Below are 18981 nucleotides of genomic sequence, written 5' to 3'. Positions count from 1 at the left end.
CTTACATATATATAATTTTGGTCAATTATCCCTCAATAAAGCTGTAAAAAAAATTCCCACCTTTCATTCAGAAATTCCAATTGTAGTGACTTATCCCAAGAAAACAGTCATGCATTTTTTCAAAGATTTGTGGATGTTTTCCTTAAAAAGGAAGTCTGTGGGTATATTAACACGGAAAAGTGTTCACAACGTAACATTATTCTTAAAGCAGCTTACAAAATACTAGTTATGATATGATCCCATTCATTCTAAACTTATGAATTTTATATTTATATATTCACTAAGGAAAACATATGCAAAATACAGTAAATTACTGTGTGGAATCATGGGTGACTTTTTGTCTTCCTTAAGGTTAATTTTCAAAGATTCTAGGATGAGTATGTGTTAATTTCTTATTAAGGAAAAAGTGTTACCCTTAAAAGAGTGACCTATTGGGTAGCTTTGCCAGTCTTTTGAGAAAAGTGTTTTCTACTTCCTTTTGCTACACAGAAAAGTGTCCAAACCCTACTTGATTGTAGCTCCTGCTGTATTTCTGTCTGATCTAAATCTGTATCGGTAAGGGTGAAGTACTTTCTCACACATTATCTCCACAAAACCCTATGAAGGCATTTGAAATAAGTCTGATCTCATACTTTTATAATTAAACAAAAAGAGGGTCATAGAGATGAACTGCCTTCTTTCCTTGTGTCAGAGGAGAGGGGTGGGGAGCGGGACATTAGGGCTCCTGACTTTTCCGAGGATCCTCAGGAGTTATTTTTTTAAGCAGTTATCTAAGAAATGCATCTTACTAACAAAGCCAATTGTGACTGGTTTGTTATTTTCAGGGACTGACTCATGAAACCAGTATGACTATACCGTTTACTGAACATCACCTTGAAAAGAACCTAAATATTCCTTTCTGCATGAATTTCAAAATGAGATAATTTTTGTTGGTTAGAAATAATTTCAGACTTATAAAAAGAGTTGCAAAAATATAGTGCAAAGAATACCTGCATACTCATTGTAAATATTTTATTCACTCGTAAATATTTTACCCTATTTGCTTTATCATTATATATGTACATGTCATTATATATATGATTATTTTCTGAACCATTTGAGGGTAAGTTGCACACATCATGGCCCTTTATGCCTAAATATTTCAGTGTATATTTCCTAAGAATAGGGCTACTCCGCATAACCACAGTATAGTTACCAACTTCATAAATGTACAGTGAAACAAGAATCATCTAATCTATCATCCATAGTCCATTTTTGTCAGTTGACTTAATACTGTCTTTTACAGCATTTTCTCCTTTTCCAGTGCAAGTTCCACTCTAGGTCAGGTAATGCATTTAGTTGCCATGTCTCTTTAGCTTCCATTAATCTGGGATATTTCCATAAACTATTCTGGGTCTTTTATGACATTTCCATTTTTGAAGAATATAGCCCTCCCTTTTTAGTAGAATGTCTTAGCCTGCTCAGGCTGCCACCCAAAAACTACCATAGGCAGACTGCTGAAACAATAGAAATTTAATTCCCACAGTTCTGGAGGCTGGAAGTCCAAGATCAGGGTGCTGGCATGGTTGGGTTCTGGTGAGAACCCTCTTCCTGGCTTGCATATGGCTCCTTTCTCCCTGTGTCCTTACATGGCAGAGAGACAGAGCAAACTCTCTCTAGTGACTCTACTGATAAGGGCACTAATCTCATCAGACCAGGTCCCACCCTCATGACCTCATCTAACCCTAATTATCTTCCAAAGGCCTCATCTCCAAATACCAAAACCTTGTGGGTTAGGGCTTCAACATATGAATTTTGAGGGTACATAAACATTCAGAACATAAATAGAACATTCCTTATTTTGTAAAACAAACACACTTTTAAATATATTAAACATGAAGCAGCCTAAACCTATCAAAATAGTATTTTCTAAATCAATTAAATCAGAATAAAATCATATCAGCAATTTCTCAAACCAAATGCTCACTGAAATGATATTTTATTTTGTTGAAACCCAGTTATTACCACCTTGTCTCTGTATCGGGATTTCCATTTATTTGTTACCATCGTTCTAGAATGTGACCCCTTTTGCCAACACAATACTAAAATAGACAAAGATTACTCTCTACAGAAACATACTTTGTCTTAAGGATGTTTATGAGAGTCAGCCTATATCAGAACAATAGAGTGTGCTTCAATTCATTTTCAGACATCAAGTATTCAGAAAAAGTATTTCAGATCAGCACTTGGCTAATAAGACCAAAGGGATTTTTTTCCATGCAGCTTCTGATCTTTTTTAAATCAGCATCATACAGTGTGCTTTGCTGCAATTTTTTGTGAAACATTGCATCTTTCTTTTCTTTCGTTATATATTAAGCAATCAATATTGAATTAATTAGTCCATTACATATTAGCATACTATTCTTTGTGGTTAATCTAAAATCCTTCACTTTTTAAATTTTAGGACAATTTTTCATGTCTTCCAATTAAGTATCATCTTGTTCACAAACAGTTTCTTTTTAAAATGTATTTGTTAACCTGACACCCTCATATTAAGTTTACCAGTGTACCCAAACAGTATCAGGTTAATGTACCATCTCCATGTCTGATATCTTACAAACTTGACCTTTTCTCCTTAATCAGAATCTGGATATGCAACTTTGTCAAATATTTTTGAAAATTCAATGCATCTCTTCATCTCTTATCTACAGAATTCATTTTCCTTATTTTTAAGGTATATCTTAAAGCAAATTACCTCCACACTCAATAAACTAGGTTTTGATGATCACAAAATGTTGATAATGTGGTCTAATGTAAAAAGTATATCCCCTGAATAACAGTTCCCCAAATGATATTTTAAAATATACATATTAGGAAAATTATCTTTTTTATTTTTAACTCCTTTTTCTTCTATCAATTCTGATTACTTTTCCTAAGCAATATTTTCTAAATAGCCTTCCAAAATTCATTCAGTTTTCAGCCTATATTAGCTACTTCTGACATATTTTTGATTATTTGGCCTTTCAAGTGAATGTATATTACTGCTTTCCAGGGGTTTTTCCTTTTTCTTTTTCTTTTCTTTTCTACTCCCCGACCCTATTTTTTTTTTTTTTTTTTTGCCTTTGCACTAATTTCTCAACAAAACAAAATTTTTCTTTGCTTTTGTAAAACAATCGTTTTAAAATATAACTGGCCTAATATGCCTAACACATCTTCATATTTAATTTCTTCTACACATGAAGCAATTATGTGATCTGATTCAACATAATCAGGAATCAGAATTTCTTCTTTGTGGTCTACATCAAATTTTTACACCTGGGTCTGAATTTAAATTGAAGATTTTTATGGACTTTTAAATGTTGCTTTTTTCTTTCTAAGGTGTCTGTTGATGGTTTTATCTATTTGGAAGCTTTTGATTCTGTTTTGAAGTAACATGGTCATGGTATAGTGGTAAATGCTCAGATAATCTTAAATCAGGGTATTTTTGTTTCAAGTCTCGTATTGTTCAAAGAAAAATAAATGATCAGGATTCACTTTTTTTCCTCTCCTAATGATGACTTCCATGGAAGAATCAATGTCAAATTGAAACCTGCAAACATAACACTTTAATGCTAGTTCTTACATTAATGAATCTCTGGTGTTTTTGTTTTTTAGCCTTTTTATAGTTTTTTTGTAGTTTCTCTTTTTTGTAGTTTCTCTCTTTTGTAGTTTCACAGTTAATCTTACAGATGACCTAGTATTACTTGAATTTGTAGACCTTCCTTTCTTCCTTCCTCCCTCCCCTTCCTCCCTTCCTTCCTTCCTTCCTTCTGTGGAAAAGGTAGTCCCTGCATAATGTACCACCAGCACAAGTAACCACGATGTTTACTTGACTTGGCCTTCTAAGAAATTATAACCAGGATTTACTCTGCTATTGTAGTGTAAAAGCAATACTTCTCAGGAATATACAGATAAAGTCCTGCTGAAAATGACAGCAAGCTTAAATTGTAAAACACAAAGAACGCAGCAAAGGTAAGAATAACATGCAAAATAAACAGTAGGATTTTAACTCTCCAAGAACTTTAGTTAATAGCATTACCTGATAATGACTTAGAGTATGCATGTCTTAAATCATAATAAAGGCACAAAAGAAGAATTAAAAACATGGGACAAAAGAGGGTATGTAGAAAGACCAACTATATTTGGAGAAGAACCCACTCCAGACATGAAAAATATGATCCTTAAAATGAAAACCTAATGGATAGATGATAAACAGCTAAAAAGAGTTAACCGGAAGATGGATCTAAGGAAAATGCTGAGAATGCAACAGAGAAAAGTACAGAAAATATAAAAGAGGGGTTAAGCAGACATGAAGACTAAAATGAGACAGCCCAACATATTTCTAATAAGAGTATCAGAAAGAGAAAATAGAATGGAATGATACAACAGGACCCAAGGAAAAAGGAAGACCTTAAGAGCAACCAGCGAGAAAAGACATTACCTACAGAGGAACTACAATTAAACTGAAAGCAGGTTTCTCCACAACAAAAATTGAGGCCAGATGCCAATGGAATAAAATGTGTAGCAGATAATAGGCACACACACACAAAAAATGAGCAAAAAACCTTGCTACACCTCTCAGTGGATTGTTTTCTTATGACCTGAGTGAGTTTCATATATTATTCAAACATCTTTGTCCATTTTACTCAGTGCAATCACTGGTTGCATCTTTCTCTTGTTTTAATACTAGTTTAGTTTTTATACAGGCGAAACTGTTAATCTTATTAAAATTGTTTTAAACCCTCGAACAAGAAATTGTAAGTAAAAATGCAGAAATATTTTAATGCTTATTAAAAAAATACTATGGAAAAAATTGTACTGAAATTCTAGGGGATACAAATTAGAAAAAAAAAGGAGTATATGAAATTAGTAGGAACTATTGCCAGAAATAAAGAAATACAGTGCATGGGATTTATAGCAAAGACTTCAGCCTAAAATAGACAAAGGGCATAAACACACAATTGGAATAAGCAAACATGAAGGAAAAGATTCAACTCTGCTAATAGGTGATAAAGCACATGGTAAAATAATATATAGAATCTTACACAGTGTAAATTAGCAACATGTCAAAAAATAATTACATCCAGGTTTGGTAGTTCTGCAGTGAAATTGGTATACTTATATAATGCTGGAGACATTGAAATTTAGATTTACATAAAATTAAAAATTCAGGAAGGACTGGGAGTTTGGGAATAGCAGCTGTAAACTATTATATATAGGATGGATAAACAAGGTCCTACTGTATAGCACAGGGAAGTGTTTTCAATATCCTGTGATAAAGCATAATGGAAAAGAATATGAAAAAGAATGTACATATATGTATAACTGAATCATTTTGCTGTACAGCAGAAATTAACACAACATTGTCAATCAATTATACATCAATAAATTTTTTTAAAAGTTAAAAATTCAGTTCCTCAGTCACATTAGCCTATTTCAGAGACTCAGCAGCCACATGAAGTGAGTGGCTACCACACTGCTCAGCGCAGAAGACTGTTTCCATCATTTCAGGAAGGTCTGCTGAACAATGCTGCTCTGCAGGACAGACATTTGGTTTTCTTAACCCTCATTACCATGTTGAAATTATTCAAAATGGGAAAATGTTTATGATAGGGTGATAAGTTTAAAAAAAAAGAAATACAAAATTGGCCTACAATTATTTTAACTGAGTAAAAGCAAATACCCAGATAGTCAAAGTTTAGAAAATTTGTCACGAAAGTTAACTTAGATACATTAAGATGTGGGATTTGGGCATAATTTGTTTTTCATCTAAAAATGATTTTAACTTTGTCATAATACTATTTTCTCATTTTCAGAGAGCAAACAAATATAATACTGCTTGATGCTTGGGAAAATTGCCTTACAACTTCTGACTCTGTTTTCTAAGTCTTTCTCTTGGCTCCATGTAGACTGGGTGATTATTTTTCTTTATCCTTGCTATTATTTTTGACATTGTTCCTTTCTGGTAGAACACTGCATGCTTGACATAAAAAAATCCGTGTGTGCCTCTGTGTGTGTGTGTGTGTGTGTGTGTGTGTGTGTATGTAAAAACAAGGATAGAATGGTGAAAAAAAGATATTTCAAGATTTGTATCTTTAATTACACGACATGTTTAAACTGCAACAGAAATTGCCTTTCATAATTCACAGGCGAGGGAAATGAATGTGTGTATATCACTCAGAGACTTCACATATTCATGTTGGGAAATGTAACTTAAGCACACACTAGTCAAAGTAATCAACTTGGAAAAGGAATGACATTCTTCACAAAGAGTAGCTGCACTGTTTATAAAAAATAAAAACAAGACAGAGAGAAATGGTAGTGTAAAAATTAAATAGAAATTAATTCCTAAAAAAATAAATAAATAAATATTTCCTGTCCACCCAAACCCCTGGGAAAGAATGGGCTAAATTCCATGTTTCACTGCAGGTTTAGCAGCCAGCATGCATAACCTTCCACCATGAAATGTAGTTAAGTTCCCACACAGAATTGTCCCCATTGGTCCTTTCCCTCTGTCTTCGTGTCAGCCAGGCTTCTATTATTCTTCCATTTCCTGCCTGGATCAACTTTTCCAGTTTCCCTGTTACACTCCGCTGAAGGATGTTTCCCACCCTTGCAGCAGGTCCAGAGAACACAAGCAGGATTTTTACCTTTCACAAAGCCAGAGAGGAGCTGTCTTTACTTTGCCCTGAGACTGCAGGCCCCTGTCCATGCCACAGCCTAACAACCTTCAAGCAGTTTTCATCAGCTGTAGGCACGTTTGGTTTCTGTTATGAGTCTCTGGAATATTAGTAGTGTGAGCTGGAACATAAGTTTATGAATTCCCTGCCTTTCCCACTGGCTTCCAAATGAGCACCCCTGTAAGGGATTTGTTCAGAGCAGGAGGTAGAGGTTATCATCCTTGCCCTTGCCCGAACAGTGTCACTTTCCAGTCATCTCAGCATTTGGGGGCTCTTCATTAACTCATATACTAATTTGTAAAGTCGGTGTTACCGCACTTCCTTTGGTTTGCAATAAGATGTCAGTTTGTATTAAGAGTGTTGCAATGTGAGTTCAAAGACAAGAAATGAAAGAAGGCCAAAATGAAGCAAAACTTTTAAAACAAGACGTTTTTAAAATTAGAATAAAGCCTTGCCCAGTAAAACCTGGAGAGCAAACCAAATAGGATTTTCAACTTGAATGCTCACCCTCCAGGAGGGCTCTCAGAAGAGTCTGCCAAGCCATGCTTGGCTTCTCAGGGGTGTCTGCCATGTGGGATGCTGTATCACTGCCGTCCTGGAACCTCCCATGGTCTTCCATCTGCTTAAGTTTGAGCTAAGGTGTGGGTTTGGACCTACTTACTAAGATTTCCTTAATGTGTATCTGGAATGTTATCTGAAAACATTTTTCTCTCTTTGTGCCTGGAACATACTTGGCTTCCATTAAGTGACTCTTTTGCTTAATGAAATCATCTCTGTGGCTGTGTGTTATGATTTGGGGGTTCTCCACAGGGTCGTCTGCTTTAAATATCAGCCTTTCTACTGGCCATCATTATTGCTTCTTTCCATTGGATGCTGCATACCTTCCCTAAGGGGTAAGGCTGTATTAGGCTAACCTGTTGCATCTCAAAGTGTGTTTCCTAGATCAGCTGGGAACTTATTTGAAATCAAATGATCAGGCCACAGCCCAGACTCTAGGGATGGAGCCCAGCAGACTATGGTTTAACAAGCCTTTCAAGTGATTCTAATGCACATTAAAGTTTGAGAACCTCTGATCTTAGCCTGTGGGCTTCAAACGGTGTGCAAGATGATCTGAAAGAAAATATTGTAACTTTATATTTTATGGTCTCTTTTTCTAATTCCTATTTTTTTACATTTTAATATGCCCAATATGTTAATATCATTATATATGTATGGTGTATCAACAAATACATGTATAGTAGGAGTGCATACTTAATTTTTTTATGGGTAGGGATGCATGATATACAAAGTATGAAGACTACTTGTCTAACATTTTAAAACTCTTACGGTCTAAGTCGGCTGAGCCATTAGCCACCAACAATGTCATATATTTGCATTAATATATTTATCTCACTGCTCACTTCTAAAATGCTTTGCAAATAATCTATAGTGTTTATTCCTCCTCTTGTGCAGAGAACTCTCACATTTATAATAAAGAGCCCTCTGCGTTACATGCTGGAGACTTCTCCCTCTCGGTAGGCAAAAGAGAGAATAGTTACGACCCATGAACAGCATCAAGGGCACCTACGCACTCCCCACTCAATCCATTCATGTTTGTGCATCAGAAAAGAGCACAAAAAGCCAGAAAGAGAACTCCATACCCAGTATTTAACACACCCTTTCCCCACTCTCATTGCTCTGCTTAGATGGAGGGACCCCTGGGGGCTTAGGGGACACACTGTCCTCACTGGCAGTCTTCCCCGCTCCCCCCACAAACACCAGCTTGCACTAGCCTGGCATGCATCCTGTGTTATACACTTATGCTCCCTTAGTGTTATGCATTTCCCTGAGCCAGGCAGAAAATATCACTGTGCACTTATTATAAATGGAAAAATTGAAGAACTAGGAGTAGGGCCAACTTAAGCTACAATAATTAAGGGCCTCAACAAATAAAAAGTAGAAAAAAAGTTATTTCATTCCTAGCACAATATTTTGCATAAAGTATGCTCTCAATAACTATGCATGAGATGAGTGACAAAGATATAAATACAGTTCGGTTCCTGAGCACTCAGTTCTGGTAATATTACAGAGTACTTAAAAGCATAAATTTAGGTTTGAGTCTTATCACTGTGTTTACAATTAGTTTGACCTTGAGCAAGTTCCTTAACCTCTTTTAAACTTCATTTCCTTCACTCGGTAAGCTAAGGATAAGGACAGTAACTACTTCACAGATTCATTGGGAGAATTAAATGAGATGTAAGTGCTTGGCATGGTATCTGGCACCTAGTAAACTCCCCTGAAATGTTCTTTTTACTGCACTTTGCTAATGCTGAATCAAATGCCAAGAAATAATAAAGCGGGTTCCTACCCTCAAGTCCTGTGACAGTGAAGCCCACGACCCTTTTATTTTTTCCTAGCTAAAGGCTAATGATCTTACATAACTCATACTATTTTAAAAATCAGAAGTAATGCCTCTATTGGAGAGACTGACCTAAAGATTTGTAAATCACTCTCTCCTGCCCATATGTCTGTCTGCTTGGAAGAGCTATTTCTGTTCTTGAGCTGACTATTGGCAGAGGTGCAGAGTCCTTTCATTCTGTTTCACCTAATGGCACATTATACTTTACCATTAAGAAAGAAAAAAAAATTACATGCAGATCTCCATGATGGAGCCATTAAGGTGAAAACCCGATGGCAGTAAAATGATACCACATCAAGGAAGAAACAAAAGACTGCAAGTTTCCTGTCATTGTTCAGAAAAACCACTGTCTTAGGGGAGACTTTACAATATGTTATCACCAAATAAAAACACTATAGGATAATAATGGGAGTTTCCATGAACTCTTAAAAAAGGACTCCAGAAAAAGTGACGCTTTCCTTCTTTTTTTCCAGATTCTCCCTTTGTTAATAGAAGGAAATCAATAAATATTATTTGAATTAATAATTAAATAGGAAAAAAGCCTGTAACAAAGTTGTAAAGATGTCTAGGCATTACATGCAGAATTGCCTCCCTGGAATACTTCCCCCATTCATTTGTACTTGTTATGACCATATAATTCCCATCTATTATTTCACTTAAATCTTTTCAGTAATGCTATGAATCAGGTATTACTAACCTAATTCAGTTTTTGAGGCACTGAGAGGTTCAGAAAGTTGCCTGAGATCACATAGTTATAAGTAATGAAATCAAGATCTAAACCCAGAACTGTTTGTTGCAGGACCACTTATGCTTTATATGGAGGTTGGAAGGTGGCCTTTATGTTAATATTTTTTCTTTCTTTGAGAAAACGTGAGCTACTGCTGTAAAATGGGCTCTCCCCCTCAGGTGGTCAGATTACCGTTGCTTCCTTCACTGACTTGACCACTCTGAAGGTACTAGCCTTGCCCCTTTGAGAACACTACATGTAACACTTGGATTCATACATGGTCAGCCTTGAGCATTCAGTTTGATTCATTTAAACAATCATGGATTGAGAGCCTTCAGTGAGCCAGGCACTCTGCTAAGTGCTTGGGGAACAGAAGTAATGGATAAAACTTCCTGCTCTTAGGGATATTAATCTGGAAGGAAACATACCAAAACATTAATAATGGATACCTCTGGTATTAGTATAAGTCATCCTTTCCTTATTTTTACTTATCTACATAAAATGTCTGTTAATATGTATTATTTTTATAAAACAGCTTAAAGAAAAAAAAAGAAGGTTGCAAGAAAGGAAATTCTTAAGAAACCAATCTCTAATTGTGAAATGGAGCTGGTGATGGCAGAACCAAGCACTGTAATTCCAGCCTCAGCTTCTGCATATCATGTAGGCGCTACTTTTTAAGGCTGCCTTGGTGAACTGTTTAATTGAGAACGTACTATGTACCAGACAGTCATTAAGTGTTGGAGGTTATGGAGATAAATAAGATAAACTTTCTGGCCTCAAGGAATTTATAGTCCAGTGAAAAAAACTCATGGTAGTATATGATATTTTCCATGTGTATAGATACTGGTCTCTTCTGTTTGCATAAAGCTTTTGCCTTTTTGTAGAAAATAGCTGTTACATCTGTCTTAGAAACGCACATTAACATATTGTCATGAAGTGTCATCTTTTGAGAGTTATGCAAAAAATACAAATTATCATTGCATGCCAATAGAAAGACAGAATAACACGAGAGAATCCCATTAGGTATAATGTTTGAAGAACTTCTAGCATTGGGTAGGAGTCTGAAGTTGGAAAAGTAGACTGCAAAATGCTAAAAAAGTTCTAACTCTTCTCAAGATCCTTCATGTAAACTGAAAAATGAGCCAGAGAGCTAAACTGGCAGCACTGAAGCTCTGGCACATAGGAGGAGCTATATGTAGTTGCCATTGTTATTTATATGATAAACAGACGCCATCTTTCTACCCTTTTCCTAAATGCTCCCCAAAGAGCCTTCCTGGTTTAATCGTTTTGTGAGGTTAAAAAAAAAAAAGAAAGAAAGAATTTCAGGCCTGTGTGAGCTATATTTTGGACTCTCATGACGTTTTGTCACCTCTCAGGCCATCACTCTAGATAAACAGTCTCTCACATATAAGAAGAAGCCACAACCACAATGGATTTGACAATTAGTTACTCTATAACTATACATATTGGTATATGTAACTATACTGAATTGTCATCATTGGATATTAAAGTACTGATCAACATTTTGTGCCATGCAGTTAAATGAGATGGGGAAATTTCTTTTTCTTTTCATCAAAAACTCTCTTTTGGATTAATTGAATAAGTTAAATTTGGTCAGCCCAGTTACCTCAGGTTGTTTTAAAGTCATGTCATTGTTCTGCAATATTGATGAAGCCTATAGCTTTAGCTAAAGAAAAATATAGCATCACCTAGTTTAAAGACATAATTAAGAATGAGGAGCTAATCGCTTCTTGGCCTTTTCGCTAAGATCAAATGAAGAATGAGGAGCTAGGGCTTCCCTGGTGGCTCAGTGGTTGAGAGTTCGCCTGCCGATGCAGGGGGCGCGGGTTCGTGCCTCAGTCCGGGAAGATCCCACATGCCGCGGAGCGGCTGGGCCCGTGAGCCATGGCCGCTGGGCCTGCGCGTCCGGAGCCTGTGCTCCGCAACGGGAGAGGCCGCGGCAGTAAGAGGCCCGCGTACCGCAAAAAAAAAAAAAAAAAAAAAGAATGAGGAGCTAAATGCCATTTAGATAAACCAACAGTTTAATATGTTGAACCCTAAAATTCCAGTGGATAAAAGCAGGAATTAACCCGTTGCTGCAATTAATGACCCAAACTTTGAATATAATGAAAATTAATGAGCTGAATTCTTTCCAGTGTAACACATGATCACTGAATGATAACTGATCTTTGAAGATCATTGCTACCAGGTGAAAACAATAAGCATCAGAGGTTGAAAATCTTGATTTTTGATGCAAAATAATATTTTCTCATTAAAATGTGGAAACATATATATATACTTCTTTAATTTAAATATAAATGTAAATATGTATATACTTAAAAATAAACTGATCCTAGCTACAGTCAGTGGGATAGGGCTGGCTGTCACCATGTAACCCATGGTGCTGACTTGTCATCTCAGCAAAGACTCCACCAGCCACAGGCTTCCATCTGCTAGCTGTAAGAATCACAAGACCTGGAGAACCAAGGCTTAAAGAGCTGTTTGCAGACCCCACATAAGTCCCAACCAGAGACGATAAAGAGAAAAACATTGAGAAAATCAGAGGGAAAGATGGAAAGGCCAAAAGACCCTCAAGCCAAAAAGGATGGAAGGCTGGGAGAAGAAGCCAAGACAGAATAAGATATTTTATTCTGGAAATGGAAGGAATAGTGCCTTGTAAATGTTAGTTTTCTCCTGATCAATAAGCATGAGTTTCAGGTAGCAAGAAAAAAAGTTATGATGTTCAGCCCATTAACTCCTCCAACCTCAGATGCCCTGGGATATGCCCAAAAAGGCTCTTCAGCATCACAAAGGTCACCACCTGCTCCCAGCTCTCCTCAGTAATGCCTTAAACAGTAACATTTAAGATGAATAAAAGATGATTTACAATTCAATAGTAATATTTTTAGTCTTATTTCATTGTAAGTATCACAATGTCAGGAAACTGATGGCTATTGATTTTTTTGAAAGTGCTTAAATACGTTTAAATATAGGTTTTACTTTTTTTTTTTTTTTTTTTTTTTTTTGCGGTACGCGGGCCTCTCACTGCCGTGGCCTCTCCCGTTGCGGAGCACAGGCTCCGGACGCGCAGGCTCAGTGGCCATGGCTCACGGGCCCAGCCGCCCCGCGGCACGCGGGATCCTCCCGGACCTGGGCACGAACCCGCGGCCCCTGCATCGGCAGGCACACCCTCAACCACTGCGCCACCAGGGAAGCCCGGTTTTACTCTTTAAACAGGAAAAAAAATGAACAGGGTGCTTGGTGATGCTACCCATTATTTATCAACTTCTCAACTGGGTCATGGGGAAATGTCAAAGATCCTGCCAGAGGGCAGACCAAAACAACAGGGAGATGAAGACCAGAATACAGCCCTAAATCATAAAAGGTGTGGCCCCTCTGAGGCCTGTTGTTTTGCAAAAGGTATGCAAAGTAGCTACCAAAAGATAGTTCTGTTGCACTACAGGTCTCACTCCGCTGTTAAAAGTCAAGTTTCATTTCTGACTGAACCCGAATAGCACCAAGGCAGAATTTGATCCAGACTCGTGTTCAGTGGCCAGGAAAGTCACCAAGCCATATGTTCCCATGAAACTGACATGCGGTGAAGTGAGGGGATTACTGCAATTACTTCTTCAAAGGCTCCTGGGGGAGCCAAACTTGCTATGACTCTCTGTGAAGAAAATACAGGAGGTTGCCACTTAAAACACAAGTTTCATAAAAATTCACTAAAAGGAAGATTATGAGAAAATTGGAGACAAAAGAGTCAACTATTATTATATAAAGATACCTTGAAAAATATCTTGTTTCTGTTCTTCTGCTTAACTGATCTCCTCTATCTATTGCAGGGCTTATTTTGTTATGAAAGAGTATAGTCATTTAGTAGGTACCTGCCATCTGTTCTGTGTTTATGAACTTGCAGAGACCCTGTAATTACATTTTAAGAATTTGAAACCTAAACTAATAACTGGGTCTCACACACGCACATGCACACACAGACACACACACTTGTGCCCTCTCTGCCCTCTGACTATTCACTGATTATGTAAACTCATGGAGCCTCCTTGAGAAATCTCCTTCATGAAACCGTATGAAGGCTGGGCTCTGAAGCCTTCACTGAATTTGGCACAGAATTAGGATATATCCTTGTATAAGTGGAATCTATCTGAGAGGAAACCACTGGGGGTATTTGAAGAGATATCCCGGAGATCACTATCCTAGGGTAGGTCAGTTAATCCCTTTCCTCCCCAGCTATTTGCTCTGAAAAATAAAGCAAAGAATATCATCCCTTTCCCTCATCCCATTTGGTTCCCTGAGTCTTTCCTTGCCATTTGGCTTAACAGCCAACAGAGGTGGTTCCGAGAAGAACGACTTGGATATATTTTCTGCAACAGGAGTTCTGGTTTCCATCTCTGCTAGCTGACAACCCCCAAGTGTTTATCTGTCATCACCAAAGTCTGTGAAATGCTGAGTGGTTGTCAATGGGGTCACACCTTTCTTTCTCAGCCTAAGGGTATGTTTATTTAACCAAAGTCTCCTTCAGCTCCATGTATGGTAGCTGTAAACAATGTTTTAGAATGGCAGAGAAGTTTTAATACTAAAGATTATACACAACCATAAGGCTTGTGTATAAGATTATACACAACTTTGATGTATTTAGATGGATTGCAGCCAACTTCTAACAATCCTTCACAGTTTTTACTTGTTTTCCCATACATGATCTCATTTGATCCTTGCACCAACCTTGAGATACTTTGGTCGTGAATAGTTGTTATGCCTATTTCACAGCTGAGGAAACTGAGTCTTGGAGAACTTAACGTGGTTTTCCTACAATCACAATTCTACACAGCAAAGTCTATATTTAGAGCTAAGTTTTCTGACTCCGGAACCCATTTTCCTTTTATTATGTCTTTCTGCCTTCATCTAAATATATAAACCACTGCATTAGGGACAGACTTTCAAAATAACAAACATTTTGCTGGTTTTCAAGAAGCTATTAGCAGCTGCACAAAACACCAAGTCTGGCAAGCTTGGCAAAAGAGCAGACAGATGCAGGGCCAAGGCATTTCATAACCAAAATCCCCAGTAGGCTAACCCCCGAACTTGACCTTACTAGTCATAAAGCTTCCCAGTTGTTTTGTTCAATTTATGCCAAGTTATACTTGCTTTACCACACATCTATCTGTATGTTCATCCCTCTATCCCTCCGCAATCTGTATTTTTTTTCTGAAGTTGCAGACATCAGGACACTTTACACCTAAACAGTTCAGCATGCTTATCTTTGAGTGGAGTTCAATATTTGCCTATGGTTCTTTTTTTTAAATTTCATTTATTTATTATGCCTCAATTGAAAGGGTTGAAAAGGATAAAGGAGAGGAAATACAATATGTAAAAGAAAAGTGCTTATAACTTAATTTAAAGTCATCTTAACAACAACTTCCGTGTGAAACATGCTTTAAAACATCTTAATACAAAATTAAGGAATAAGTATTTTATAATATACTGAAAATCTCTCTGACTATAATTTTCTCTTTCTTTCTTTACACTTAAGTAATACTTTCCAGGTACATGTTGCAGAAGCTTCGGGACAAACTTTGAACTCATCTGTACTTTCCTTTATGAAATATCACTGCCTATGGTTCTTTTATAAAAAATGAAATTTGCATATAATCCAATGCACAAATCTCAAGTGTACTATTCAATAACTTTTGCCAAATGTGTACACCCAGGTAACTCAAACTTTTATCTAGATATGGAATACTACCCTAACACTAGAAAGTTCCCTCTCATATCCCTTCCCAGTCGATACTCTCTCCACCACTGTTCTAATATTTATCACTATGGATGAGTTTTATCTGTTCTAGAGCTTCATATAAATGGAGTCATACAGTATTTACTCTTCTGTATAAGGATCTTCTCACTCAAGATTATGTGTTTGAGATTTATCAGTATTGTTCTGTGCATAAGGAGTTTACTCCTTTTAATTATTGAGTATTATCCTATTGCAGGAATATTCTAGCTGCTTTTCTTTTTAATTGGAGTATAGTTGATGTACGATATTCTAGTTTCTTTATCCACTTTCCTCTCGACAGACATCCAGGCTATTTCTAGTTTTTAGTTATTCTAAATAAAACTATGAACACTCTTAGAAAGATCTTTTTATGAACAGATTTTCATTTCTCTTGGGTAAATACCTGGAAGTGGAATTGCCAGGTCACAGGGAGGTATACGTTTAGTTTTATAAGAAACTTCCAGAACTTTTTTCAAAGGCGTTGTACCATTTTAACTCCTACCGACAATGTACGAGACGTTGTTCCATATCATCATCATTTGGCATTGTCAGTCTTTTTAATTTTAGTCATTCTGGTGGGTGTTCATCATATTACTTTTGAATTATAAAATAAGAATATTCACATTATGGGCTTCCCTGGTGGCGCAGTGGTTGAGAGTCCGCCTGCCGATGCAGGGGACACGGTTTTGTGCCCCGGTCCGGGAAGACCCCACGCGCCGCAGAGCGGCTGGGCCCGTGAGCCATGGACGCTGAGCCTGCGCGTCCGGAGCCTGTGCTCCGCAACGGGAGAGGCCACAACAGTGAGAAACCCGCATACCGAAAAAAAAAAAAAAAGAATTAAAAAAAAAAAGAATATTCACATTAGAGAGCATTTCCATTACCAAGGGGTGACTTAGGCAATGTCTGTGTTCTTGTCCCCCTATTACTACACCAGTGCAGGTCTCTTAAGTCCTAATATTAAGACATTAAATCCTGGTTCTCATCCTTAAAGAGTTGATTGAAAGATTCATAACTTGGCAGTTATTTTAAACGTTTTTGGATTCAACTTGAGCTCTAAATCACTGAAATATTGTCGAAGTTAATTTTTAGGGTGTTTTTCTATTAATACTTAGGCTTTCAAATTAATCAAAATGATCAGGTTAGCTCCTGACTTCTGCTTAATAGAAAAATAAATAAATAATCACACCTAAGTCACTAACTTCTGAAATTTCTTTCACTGAATTAAATGAGCATCACCTCAGGGTGACTCTCATAGACCTCAACTGGATTAATAAGAGTAAATCATTATAGACTAAGCATCAGTCACACATGGTAACGTTACCTCTAAGTTAAGTTGCTTCCGTTCCTGGAGTAAGTATGTAGGCCTAATTTGGTTTCAATGTGAAATCTCCCCTAGGCCTTATAACTTATCCCTAGGAAGTTTCAAGTTTCCACGTTGTTGTTTTCTTGACTTTTCCTCCGTTCTCCAGGCTCTGACTCTTGCTCACTTGTTACAAAAATAACCTACATGCTCTTAATTCTTCTCAAAAATGTATTTCAGCCCACTGATCATATTAGACGTATTATAACCCATTCAGCAATTTTTCTTTTAATGAACTTTTAGAAATCAGTAGCAGTAATACAGCTTAGAGCTCTTAAAGTGGGAGAAATAAATTGTACAAGACCTGAGGCTAATGTAGCCTAGTCAAGGCATTGGGAAACGCTAACACAAAAGATAACTTGCCCGTTGCTGTTTGACTAGTTTCTTTCTTTCTCTATACTTCAATTTTCCAAGATGTTAAAGGATAATATATGAGCACATGTAAGAATTTTTTAACCAGAAAATTTATAACGCAACTTTAGCATCAATTAATTTTTGTTAGGCTGATTTGGCAGCATCCATTCAGTTTCCTCCCATAACATGTAAGAAGGGCAAAATGGTTCCACAGTTTAGAGAATCTCCGTTGGTTACAGAGGCATTAAGAAGCTGGCACCCAAGGAAATGATAGGAGTTAGGCATTTTAATCTCTGTTCTGACATGCCTTTTTTTCAAAAGCACTTAATACATTGCTTTGTCTCTCACAGTCCAGCTGTAAAATAATATATTGGCTCTAAAGATTTGTTAATACAGTAATCATTTGTTTAAATTACATAAAATGTCATATATATATATGAAGTTTGCATATTTTTGGAACTAGGCCACAAAACACATATTTTGTACTTCTGAAAATAAGAATACTCCATGGTTTGGAACGATACTGTACTGGCTAATTGCCCCATTCATCAAATGTACAATACATACCACAGACTCTTTATAGTTTTTTTTTTAATCTGCATATGAGCCACTAGGGCCAATGTTATGCCTAGGTGAAAATAAGCAGCTATGATGGAAATGATGACGCAGCACGGAAAAGACCTGCCTGCTTTAAAATATTTTCCCTCTAGCCTGTCTTTGGGACATTACCTTCAGTTTTTTCTATCAAAATCAATGTTAGCAGGTAATATACCAGGATCACTTTTTATTATGTGAACCACTGATGCCCATTATTCCTTGAGTCTGGCAGGGCCATGAGGAGAGGAGAGAGGACAGACGCAGAGACATTTTGAAAGGCTGAAGATGATATGAAATAATGAGGCGTTGTGTGTGTGTGGCAGAGGGATGGGGGAGAACTCCAGTGAGCAGGAGGATAGCTTGAGGGTGGAAAGCACCTGGAAGAAGAAGCTCTGCAAGAAAATCTGGGACTTCCGCCAAAGATATACTTGATTCCAGTGTTGGCCTAGGGCTGGACCCATGAGACACAGATGAGAAAGTAATATAGGCTCTTATTTTTCAGATAAAGCCAAATTTTGCATATGAGCTCTTTTGAGGTCCTTTGTTCTGACACAGGAAAGACATAGGATAACTTTGCAGGCATCATTCATACTCAGGCAAAGAATTCTGCATTTTCCTGTGTTATATAAGCCATATTGTTGAATAATGCTGGCTCATCTACTAAATAAATATTCAAAATGTAAACTTATCATTGTAAAGTGCTATGTAAATACAAATTCTTTATAGTGTGATTCCAGAACTTAAATAAAAATGAAGCCACCATCTTTTTTCTGATAGTAGCGCCTGACATTATGCCACTGACCACTTTACAAAAGAATCAAATCCAGATGCTGCATTGTTTAGTCAGATTTCATTGCATTTTAAATGAATGGAGATAAAAATAAAGATAACACATTAGGACATTTGACAGAGTTCCCTTTTAGACTTCTTTCATTTTTAATCTATCTCTAAGTTGTATCCCTTTTGTTTAGTTCGCTTTATTCAATACATGCTATTTTACCTGCATATAAAATAGTGTTCTATCAACAACTAATTCCTCTCCTCTTAAAAAGTGATCACTCC

At 36.9% G+C, this 18981-nt stretch overlaps 1 protein-coding gene across 2 annotated transcripts in view; it reads left to right on the top strand.

Moving 5' to 3' along the window:
* Positions 1–18981, top strand: part of RGS7BP (regulator of G protein signaling 7 binding protein) — a 160670-nt gene that overhangs the window by 56232 nt on the left and 85457 nt on the right. The window lies entirely within an intron of this gene.

Source organism: Delphinus delphis, chromosome 3, assembly GCF_949987515.2.
Source record: "Delphinus delphis chromosome 3, mDelDel1.2, whole genome shotgun sequence".
Lineage (NCBI taxonomy): Eukaryota > Metazoa > Chordata > Mammalia > Artiodactyla > Delphinidae > Delphinus > Delphinus delphis.
This window is presented reverse-complemented; position numbering and strand designations above follow the sequence as displayed.